General features: G+C 42.3%; 1 non-coding gene across 1 annotated transcript; it reads right to left on the reverse strand.

Moving 5' to 3' along the window:
• Positions 1-3,628: 3,628 nt before the first annotated feature.
• TRNAA-AGC (transfer RNA alanine (anticodon AGC)) lies at positions 3,629-3,701 on the reverse strand. Its single transcript has one exon. It is a non-coding gene; the product is annotated as a tRNA-Ala (tRNA).
• Between the last annotated feature and the right edge of the window lie 8,735 nt (positions 3,702-12,436).

Consider the following 12,436-nt stretch of genomic DNA (forward strand, 5'->3'; position numbering starts at 1 on the left):
AGAGAAAATGAAAACGGAAGTTGTGAGAACTTCATTTTGAGATTGCATAAGAATTCAAATTCCTCTCACATGCTAAAGAATACCTGAACCCTTTTGATTAAACCACTTTAGTTGTTATAATGAGACCATATTTGAAAGCCATCTGTGATTTTTCTGTTCTTACTCTGCAATGACCTTGGCAATGACAAGTTAAAAATAAAATGTATGCAAATTTTATAATGGAGAATGCGGGCATCGTTCCCGCTACCTCTCGCATGCTAAGCGAGCGCTCTACCATTTGAGCTAATTCCCCTGTGTGTTTAATCTGCATAACATGAAAAAAGTAACCTCACTGCCTTCCACACTTTATTTGAAGTCCAATTGCCCATAACAGTGTTCAGTTCACTCCTAATTTATGCCTTACCTTCACTTATGGGATGTTTTACAGTTCGGGTTGGCCTGTTTACTACTCGAATATGAGTGATATTGTGGTGTGTTCATCTAGACTCATACCCTAGCTAATCTTGAAGTTAAATTTCCCACCAATGAGAAACCAAGGGAGATACCATTTTTGATAGTTATTGCATGTCTAATGCAAGAATATTCACCAGATTATGAGAGTCAATGCAATAATCCAGCAAAAATTACTCATTTTTGCCCAACGTGGGGCTCAAACCCATGACCCTGAGATTAAGAGTCTCATGCTCTACCGACTGAGCTAGCCGGGCTCCCACTTCAAGATGGTATGCAGACTAATCATTTTTTATGAAGGAAATCCATTCCTGGACAATTTTTGGGAGTTATTGCAGGTCTAATGCAAGATTAATCTCCATATTATGAGAGTCAATGCAATATTCAGGCAAAAATTACTCGTTTTCGCCCAACATGGGGCTCGAACCCACGACCCTGAGATTAAGAGTCTCATGCTCTACCGACTGAGCTAGCCGGGTTCCCTCCTTAAGACAGTATGCAGACCAATCCCTCTTTGTGAAGAAAATCAAATCCTGGATATTCCTCTACTCTTGTTTTGCAAGGAAAGCCAGATTTATACATCCTTCAGAGGACAGAGTGTCAAAAAAAATAAGAGAAAATGAAAACGGAAGTTGTGAGAACTTCATTTTGAGATTGCATAAGAATTCAAATTCCTCTCACATGCTAAAGAATACCTGAACCCTTTTGATTAAACCACTTTAGTTGTTATAATGAGACCATATTTGAAAGCCATCTGTGATTTTTCTGTTCTTACTCTGCAATGACCTTGGCAATGACAAGTTAAAAATAAAATGTATGCAAATTTTATAATGTAGAATGCGGGCATCGATCCCGCTACCTCTCGCATGCTAAGCGAGCGCTCTACCATTTGAGCTAATTCCCCTGTGTGTTTAATCTGCATAACATGAAAAAAGTAACCTCACTGCCTTCCACACTTTATTTGAAGTCCAATTGCCCATAACAGTGTTCAGTTCACTCCTAACTTATGCCTTACCTTCACTTATGGGATGTTTTACAGTTCAGGTTGGCCTGTTTACTACTCGAATATGAGTGATATTGTGGTGTGTTCATCTAGACTCATACCCTAGCTAATCTTGAAGTTAAATTTCCCACCAATGAGAAACCAAGGTAGATACCATTTTTGATAGTTATTGCATGTCTAATGCAAAAATATTCACCAGATTATGAGAGTCAATGCAATAATCCAGCAAAAATTACTCATTTTCGCCCAACGTGGGGCTCGAACCCACGACCCTGAAATTAAGAGTCTCATGCTCTACCGACTGAGCTAGCCAGGCTCCCACTTCAAGATGGTATGCAGACTAATTATTTTTTATGAAGGAAATCCATTCCTGGACAATTTTTGGGAGTTATTGCAGGTCTAATGCAAGATTAATCTCCATATTATGAGAGTCAATGCAATATTCAGGCAAAAATTACTCTTTTTCGCCCAACGTGGGGCTCGAACACACGACCCTGAGATTAAGAGTCTCATGCTCTACCGACTGAGCTAGCCGGGCTCCCAACTTCAAGATGGTATGCAGACTAATCATTTTTTATGAAGGTAATCCATTCCTGGACAATTTTTGGGAGTTATTGCATGTCTAATGCAAGATTAATCTCCATATTATGAGAGTCAATGCAATATTCAGGCAAAAATTAGTCTTTTTCGCCCAACGTGGGGCTCGAACCCACGACCCTGAGATTAAGAGTCTCATGCTCTACCGACTGAGCTAGCCGGGTTCCCTCCTTAAGGCAGTATGCAGACAATCCCTTTTTGTGAAGAAAATCAAATCCTGGATATTCCTCTACTCTTGTTTTGCAAGGAAAGCCACATTTATACATCCTTCAGAGGACAGAGTGTCAAAAAAAATAAGAGAAAATGAAAATGGAAGTTGTGAGAACTTCATTTTGAGATTGCATAAGAATTCAAATTCCTCTCACATGCTAAAGAATACCTGAACCCTTTTGATTAAACCACTATAGTTGTTATAATGAGACCATATTTGAAAGCCATCTGTGATTTTTCTGTTCTTACTCTGCAATGACCTTGGCAATGACAAGTTAAAAATAAAATGTATGCAAATTTTATAATGGAGAATGCGAGATTCGATCCCGCTACCTCTCGCATGCTAAGAGAGCGCTCTACCATTTGAGCTAATTCCCCTGAGTGTTTAATCTGCATAACATGAAAAAAGTAACCTCACTGCCTTCCACACTTTATTTGAAGTCCAATTGCCCATAACAGTGTTCAGTTCACTCCTAACTTATGCCTTACCTTCACTTATGGGATGTTTTACAGTTCAGGTTGGCCTGTTTACTACTCGAATATGAGTGATATTGTGGTGTGTTCATCTAGACTCATACCCTAGCTAATCTTGAAGTTAAATTTCCCACCAATGAGAAACCAAGGGAGATACCATTTTTGATAGTTATTGCATGTCTAATGCAAGAATATTCACCAGATTATGAGAGTCAATGCAATAATCCAGCAAAAATTACTCATTTTCGCCCAACGTGGGGCTCAAACCCATGACCCTGAGATTAAGAGTCTCATGCTCTACCGACTAAGCTAGCCGGGCTCCCACTTCAAGATGGTATGCAGACTAATCATTTTTTATGAAGGAAATCCATTCCTGGACAATTTTTGGGAGTTATTGCAGGTCTAATGCAAGATTAATCTCCATATTATGAGAGTCAATGCAATATTCAGGCAAAAATTACTCGTTTTCGCCCAACATGGTGCTCGAACCCACGACCCTGAGATTAAGAGTCTCATGCTTTACCGACTGAGCTAGCCGGGTTCCCTCCTTAAGACAGTATGCAGACCAATCCCTTTTTGTGAAGAAAATCAAATCCTGGATATTCCTCTACTCTTGTTTTGCAAGGAAAGCCAGATTTATACATCCTTCAGAGGACAGAGTGTCAAAAAAAAATAAGAGAAAATGAAAACGGAAGTTGTGAGAACTTCATTTTGAGATTGCATAAGAATTCAAATTCCTCTCACATGCTAAAGAATACCTGAACCCTTTTGATTAAACCACTTTAGTTGTTATAATGAGACCATATTTGAAAGCCATCTGTGATTTTTCTGTTCTTAATCTGCAATGACCTGGGCAATGACAAGTTAAAAATAAAATGTATGCACATTTTATAATGGAGAATGCGGGCATCGATCCCGCTACCTCTCGCATGCTAAGCGAGCGCTCTACCATTTGAGCTAATTCCCCTGTGTGTTTAATCTGCATAACATTAAAAAAGTAACCTCACTGCCTTCCACACATTATTTGAAGTCCAATTGCCCATAACAGTGTTCAGTTCACTCCTAACTTATGCCTTACCTTCACTTATGGGATGTTTTACAGTTCAGGTTGGCCTGTTTACTACTCGAATATGAGTGATATTGTGGTGTGTTCATCTAGACTCATACCCTAGCTAATCTTGAAGTTAAATTTCCCACCAATGAGAAACCAAGGGTGATACCATTTTTGATAGTTATTGCATGTCTAATGCAAGAATATTCACCAGATTATGAGAGTCAATGCAATAATCCAGCAAAAATGACTCATTTTTGCCCAACGTGGGGCTCAAACCCACGACCCTGAGATTAAGAGTCTCATGCTCTACCGACTGAGCTAGCCGGGCTCCCACTTCAAGATGGTATGCAGACTAATTATTTTTTATGAAGGAAATCCATTCCTGGACAATTTTTGGGAGTGCGGGGAATGAGATTTTGATATCAATTTTTGATTATGATCAATTTAATAATTTATCTCATTCGTCAATTTCGGACCGAGTTATATCTGTCATTGAGTAAAAGACAACCCCCGCATAGGTTAGACAAACCCCATTAACTGACGCCACTCCGAAGAACCACTTACAACTGATAAAGTTTAAGAGTTTTTATATGAAGTAATTTTGAATGCAATACAATCCACTCAGGATAAAATCTCAAAGTATACAAATTACAAAATCAGTTATAATATCAGCAACTTAAGCTTTGATGTGAAGTGGTTCCTTCTGCGTCACCTGCAGTAAGATAAAATAACCAAGTTAAAACTGTCCCTACTCTATGCTACGTGACATCCCTACTTCGCAAGTTTCTTCCCTAAAAAGGTGTCAGCAGTTTGACTTCCAAAGAAGTTCAAACTCTCTTAGCCTCTAAAAGAATCTTAAGTTTCAGAAGCAGTACCCTATCTGCCTACCCATCCGCTCTCTCTAAGGGTCCTCGGCCTACTGCTCCCTTGCGCTCTGATCTCTCAGCGCATCTGCTCAAGGCATCTACCCTTGCCTTCGCTCTCGCCTTAGCCTAATGCTAATTGCTCTCCTCCCCGGGGTGCTGTCCCTAAAATACACAATCACAGTGTGGGTGGAACGCCCCTTGACCCCCACCACGGACTTTCCCCGATGATGTCAGCTTCCTGCTTCTTCCATTGGTCCATTCCTTGCGTCGTTCGTTAAGTTGACCCTTCTCCTTAGATGTCATCTTCATCATCTCGCTGGCTACCTTCATTGACACTTTTAGCGCAAAAGTCAAACGACCTTAGACAAAACTTCAACTCCATGTCGCTTAACTTGACCCTTCTAGGTCCTGTGAATGGTCTTGTCAAAACATGGTTCACATTCAAAGTGTCTCTCCTCACGTTCGAGCAATAAGCTCCGTCCGGCATTGTCACCTTAAATCTAACAAGTGCTAGACTTCTTGGCTCTCACGTCCACATCAAGCTATTTACGACTTTTACAAGCCCTCTAAATTACATACATTTGACTATGCTCCTTCGAACTCTTGGTCAGTCGGGTTATAATCACAAATGACCTAAACTCTTCCAGCATTCCTACAAAAACCTTCTACACAGTGTAACCTTTAACATACATTTATATATTCGTACTTTTAGCAAAGTCTTAGTTATACTTGAATACATTTTACATAGAATATATAATACATAGAATACGACTGCGTAGAGTATAACTTATGCATTCTCCTTGTTTACATCGTTATGTAAGTTCTCTTATACATTTATCCACGTTACATTTCTCTACGTCTTTCCATATAAAGTTACACACGTACACGAATTCTACTGTGCACGTTCTACATTTCTTAAGCATTTCTACACATTTCTATGTTTACTCATTATGTATACGGGCCTTCTAAATCTAATGCATGTTTAACACGTGAATACATTTACATTTCCTATACCATGTTATCACGTTAGTTGGCCTTTATGCTATTATCGTCAACTTTACATTACGATATGTGTTTCATTCCTACGTTTATAACATATACGTCTAAATATGGCTACGATATACTTTATATTCAAATTGCGCTCTCTCAGTTCCCCCCTTTGATGACTTTTAGGAGTCATCACTAAAAGCAATTTGAATACATCTTTTATACAGAACTAGTTACATCAGTTCCTCTTTTTATCGATTCAAGTGCTCTCAGACTTTTATACTGTTGATCTTGTAGAACAGCTAGTCTCCTTTCCTGGTCTCTCATCGATCTTTGTAACTGGTTCGACCTATACCACTTATACAATTTTACTAATCCTACTAATGTAATTATGCAAATTAATACTATTAATACAGGCTTTAAAATATACCAAACTATACTTTTGCCAAGATTAGCAAACCAACTTCCAACCTTTCCCACTCCATTTCCAACTTTTTCCCAAACATTTATTTTTGATAAATCTTCAATTTTTTGATGAATCTGTGTAATGTTCCGTATGACTTTCTCAAGTGGTTTTGAATTATCAGGAATATAAGTACAACATTCCTGAACTTTCAAAGTTTTACAAACTCCGCCTTCCTTTGCTAATATCACATCTAAAGCAAGTCTGTTCTGTAAAACCATTGCTCTGATCGACTGCATCTCACCTTCTACTAACATTAATGACCTTGCAGTACTGGCAGACAATCTATCCACGACTGTCGCTAACCTTCTAATTTTAACATCGTTGAGGATCAAGCCTAACAATGGAAACATCGCTCCAAATACATCTCCTACTACCTCTGCATCTCCTACTTCCCTTTTCGTTCTCGTCGAAGCCTTTCCTTCTATTATCGCCAAATCCTTTGCATGATATATTTTGGGGAAGACAATTGCCAAGTAACACGAACCATACCAATTATCAGGTAGTTTTACATAGGCATTTCTCCCACATACAAAATACACATTCGGAATAGCTTGCATCCCTTTCATAAAATCTTTCGTGTAGTACTCTAGTTTAAAAGAGTGCTCGCAACTAACTTCACCTACAAATTCACTCTCATAATACGTCGTGCTTCGAGCTAAACATAACTTTCCCTTCTGCGTTCTATCCAATGCTATTGGACCATTGCTACCTTTCTTTTTATGTGCCTTCTCTTCTTCTGTCCAGTCTATTTTCCATTGTCCTGACAATTTTAGAATCTTCTGCCTTCTGTATCGGTCATCTACTTGTGCTATAAACCTTTTCTCTACCTCTGACACTTTGCAAGTCAGATTATTTCTACGTGCATATGATGTATCTAATGTATCCCAAGGAAGAAAGAATTTAGCCAGTCTATCCTCCTTTTTGTAATAGTCCCACTTATTCATTTGCTTATAATTCGGAACTTCAGGCAGTACCGAATCATAATTTGAAAAGTAGTACTCAAATCCTTCTCTACCATAAAATATACTAAGCAGTAAACTACATGTTATCCCATAAGTCAATGGGAGATGGTGATATCTAATGCCTTCGTCTACAGAAGCCGGCAATTGCATACAAACGTAGCAATCTTTGGCCTCCATGGCATCGATATACTCATATAACAGTTTAGCGTATGCGTTTGACCTGAAATTTCCCTGTGACTCGTCTACGTGTAATCTACGAGCTTCATCTGCAAGTAACGCCTTTTCACGTATAACAGTGCTCTCCTCCTTCTTTCCCACAAGAGCGGGTTTCAAAGTCGTTACAGTTTTTACATTCGCTATTTCTTTATCTTTCTCCTGTCCTATTATGTAAGATATTGTCACTACTGTAATTATGAGAAATATCACTACTGCTATAAGTGTACCTACTATACATCTAGCTTTTCTGTTTGGGTTGCCATCCTCCATGTCATCAAACAGCGTACCTCGTTCTCTAGCAAATGGTTTCCTTTCCAGTCTTTGGTTGCTTGGTTGCTTTCTCAGTCTTTAAAGTGCTTTTTATCTATAAAGTCTCTTTTTCACAAAAATGCCTTTTCTCTCTTAGCAGCAGACAACCCTAGCCCTTCTCCGTCCTCTAAATGTAATCCCTAATTTTATTCTTCTTTCCACTCGGCGCTAGGTTATCTTCTTCTTTATAACTTATATACAAAGTCTTTAAGTATCAACAATTATTCTCGTACCTGCAGCTCTTGCAACAAGTTCCAACAATTCAAACCGAATGACTTTATCTTCTTCCTCTGATATTTGATGACCAAATGTTGGAAATTGTAATCTGTTCAACACTAAATCTGTAATCCGACTCAAGTATGGGGGTATGGGAAGTGTGAAAGTCAGTAACCCCTCAGTCTCGAGTCCAGGCGTCAACATCCATATCTCCACTGCCACAAATGGATCGAGATCGATTACTTTCACGCTCTTCACTCTCCCAGATTTCTGTCCCCAAGACATCTGCTAGATAAGTCCACTCTGGGGTGGCGTACCTTCTGCAGGGCACGCGTATCCTTCTCGATCTTCGTGGACTCTCAGTTCCTGAGTCTGTCGTTTCTTCCTCCTGATCCGATTCTTCAGCGATCGGAACAAGGGTTCTTTCTTTCTTTTCTTCCGAATTTGGCCTTTTCCTTCCCTCCGGCCAACTGGCTTCATCACTCTTTGTCTTTCCGCTCCTTATTCTAGGACCTGTCTCTTGGTCACTCTCAGTTTGTTCAATATCTGTGTCGGACTCCCAATTACTTTCTTCTCCTGAGGCGACTTCGGTCCCGCTAGTGTCCTGACCTTCGTCGTCCTGTTCCAACACAGTTTCAGTTTCTTCGATCACCTCCCCAGCTTGGTTTTCCCCCTCTATGACTTCTCCGCTTCCCGCTGGATTCTCATCCGAGAGAGGAGCTGTTTCTTCTGGAGGTGTTGGCACTCTTCGGGTGTGTGAGGCATGTATCCAGTTTGGCAGACCTCCACACTTCACTGCGGTATTCGTTACAAGTATGACTTGAAATGGTCCTCGCCAACGCACGTCTAAGCAGTTCTTCCTGACGTGCTTCTTCACCAGGACCCAGTCTCCTGGACTCAGGTCATGACACAAGTCCTGTACTGATGGAACCTCTGCAGCCTGGACCTGGAGGGACACAGAATTAACGGCATCAGATAGTCCCTTGCAGTAGTCCAAGATAAAATCGTCTGTGATGTTCACTAGCGCTGCAGTCGGAACCGATGGCAACCTCATAGCTCTCCCCATTAGCACTTCGTGTGGAGAGAGGCCTGTCCTTCTATCAGGTGTGCTACGTATGCTCATAAGAACTACTGGAAGTGCGTCTGGCCAACTCAGGGATGTCGATGAACAAACTTTAGCCAGTCTGGACTTGATGGTACTGTTAATTTGTTCTACAATCCCTGAAGCTTCTGGTCGATAGCTGCAGTGTAACTTCTGATCGATATTCAAAGCTGAACACAGCATCTTCACCACTTCGCTATTAAAATGAGTTCCTCTGTCCGATTCCAAAGAGGATGGCACCCCAAACCTCGGTATCAACTCTCTAAGTAACAATTTTGCTACTGTAAGTGTATCGCACCTACGTGTAGGGTAAGCCTCAACCCATCTAGAAAATATGCAGACAATCACTAAAACGTATCTGAGTCTGTTGCACGGAGGCATTTCTATAAAGTCAATCTGCATCCTATTGAAAGGCCCCCCAGACCTCCCAATGTGACTCAATGTAACTGGTGTTCTCTTTCCCACATTTAGTTGCTGACAGATCGCACATCGCTGACACACTGCTTCTGCCGCTACTCTAAACTTAGGATTGAACCACGTCTGTCTGAATACTCTCACCATAGCATCTCTTCCTATGTGTGCTGATCCATGCAATTTCCTTGCCATTGGACTAACTGACACTGGTTCGGTCAGGGGATTCGTCATCCTTTTGTTCGCGACTCCTACCACCTGAACCATTTCTCCTGATATTGGCAGACCTGGGACTACCGCGGATCTCAACGTGGATCGAGTGGCCCCCGTATCCACCAGAAAGGTTGTAGGACATCCCGCTATTTCAGCCTCTACGTATGGTCCTCTCTGATCTACTTCCAAGGCGGCTCCTAGAGTACAATCTTCCTCCCTATTCGCCCGCTGCCCTGTAAGTGGATCAACGTAGTAGCATTCCTCTCCTCCTACAAACAATGGCATCTGTCTGTAGGTTTTCCCTCCGTTTGAGATGCGAGGTGGTTGAGGAAACGGGGCTCGAGGAGTCTGAGTCCCCCCTTTGACAAACTTGCCCTTCGGGACTGTGGCTCCCTTAACCACGTTGTTCTGAACCTCTTCCTCCTCCTGCTCTAATTCCCCTGACTCAACATTGTAAGGACACTCGCGTCGCCAGTGTCCCACCTCGTTACACTGATGGCATCTCGTCGTCTTTTTCAGTGTCGCGATATCCATTCTCGGTCTCGGTCTTTCTTCCTCATCTCTGCTCTGATTATTCTGTTTCTTCGCCTGCGTTCCTGTTCCCTGTTGCCGCGGTTTATCCTTTCCAGCAGCTTGCATTTGCACTAGCATTAACTTTTCTTTAAGCTTCTTTGCCTTAGAGTCTATCTCATCACTACAGTACCTTGCATACCTCAGAATTTCATCTAAAGGTTTGTTCTGCCAACAGATCAGATGCTGTTGGATCATTAGGCATATTTCTGGTCTCAATCCGAGGACAAACTTCGAAACAAACTGTCCAATGTCCTTAGGATCCATTACATCTAACCCGCTGTACTGCTTGAATGCTTTCAGTAATCTCTCATAGAACTCATGAACTGTCTCTTTCGGTTCCTGAGTAGTTCGATCTATCTTAACCCAGTCTATGTCTTGCACCGGCACTTTATCTTTTAGCCATGTTATTACTCTCTCGTATTTTTCCATGACTCTAACTGATGGACCATTCGTCCGGGTATCCCTCGGAGGCTCACAATTAGGCCATTCAACACTAAGCTTGCACGCCGTCCACAAATCTCCGGGTAATACGATATCGAACAGTGTGTTCAAATCGATCCACAGTACCTTCGAGATCTTCACGAATCTTTCTACCTGTTTGTACCACTCGACGGGATTATCTCTAAGCTTTGGGAAGGAATTGGTAAATGCCGCCAAATCCCCCCTACTCCAGGGCACGTGAACGTAGCTTCCATTCGCGATTTCTCGCAAAGGGAAGGCTTCCATTCGCATCAAGTCTGCGTCCTGGGACCTCCCAAGTGCGCTCCGTCTGACAGAGCCCTTCTTGGACCATCTTTCCTCCCATCTATCCAGATCTCTCCATATTCTGATACTTAAAATCAATTCCCTTATGTGTACCTTCAGCGCGATCGTTCTACGCTCATCCAGATCCCGATCTGTGCAAGTTAGCCTATGGTTACTCTGTAAAGCCTTAGTTCGCGACAGGTCTACCATGTACCTGTTTGCCAAATTAGATAGGTTCTCATGAGCTGACCTCGCTCTACGAGTAATATCCTTGGATAAGAACAGTATTTCATCTGGTGTATACAAGTCTAATCTCTCTAGTGACACTGTACCATCAATTATTTCATCCAAATCTGACTTCAAACTCATTACGTCAAGTCGTTTTGCTTTTATTTCAGCTCTCAGCATTTCAGTTCTGTGTTGTTCTCTCATATCCCTCTCACCTCCACTATGCGCCCTACGCCTGAGCACAGGTGAGTTATGAGGAGTCTTCCTTCCTTCTCTTCGTTCCCACCCCTCTAGATCCCAAGCCTTTCCATCTTCACGTGGGGTATGGTGGAATAATGCTCCGTCCCCCAACCCTACGTTCCGACTTTTCGGCTCGGTTTCTCCAGATGTGAGACAGGATCCACCGTTCTGTTCTAACCCACCGTAACTCGCTTGTTGTCTGGTGTCGCTTAATAAACGATAAGGTCCTTCACGGCCCTCCATGTTCCCGTGATCTCTTTCGCGATCACCGGATGGATGGCGAGACGTTTCGCGACTCCCTATGTTCTCCTGACTCTGCCCACTATCACCGGATGCATGTCGAGACGCTTCGCGACTCTCCATGTTTCCGTGACTCCAGTGTCTCACTTCCTCACCTGGGGCATGGTGTGTGCACCTAAAGGTATTCCGGTACTCCTGTGTCCTACGTTCCCCTTCACTGAAGGTGACGCGAGGCACTTCGCCACACCCTGCACTCCTGTCATCGCACATTTGTCTATTGCCGCTAATGGTAGGACAAGTATCTCTTCTGCTTTCTTGACTTCCTCTCTCCCACTCGGGGCTGCTTTCGCCAGCTCCACAATGAGAGAGAATCCTGTTGTCCTCTTCTCTCCACTCAGGTCCCGTTTCTAAACTCCTACCCCGAGCCTCTTCGACAGTTTCCCATTCTTTCAAATATTCTCTTAACTCCTTAAAAGACTTCGGTTTAGGACCTCTCAAATCCATTGGCCCTCTTTGACCTCCCTGTTCTATCCTGGGACCCGTTGCGGAATCTAATGGGGTACTCCGACTTATTGGTGCTCGTATTTGCCTGTGGGGATTCATTGTGGCATTCCTATTCTCCCCTTCTGCTCTTTCACTGTCCCATCGTGCCTGTTCATCCTGCTGAACCCCTTCTGGGTTATAGATTGACACAATAGGGCCTATGGTAACCGGAACCTGCAAGGCGTCCGGCATTTGGTACGACCTAGCGCATTGCGTCTCTGGCACCTTCTGGACCACAAATCTTCCCACTACTCTCTGTTCAGAACTAGTTTGGGGTATTTCCTCAGTCTTGTTAGCGTCCCACTCTGTTACTGGGATCGATTTATATTCCC

The sequence above is a fragment of the Lissotriton vulgaris genome, chromosome 1_1 (assembly GCF_964263255.1).
Source record: "Lissotriton vulgaris chromosome 1_1, aLisVul1.2, whole genome shotgun sequence".
NCBI lineage: Eukaryota > Metazoa > Chordata > Amphibia > Caudata > Salamandridae > Lissotriton > Lissotriton vulgaris.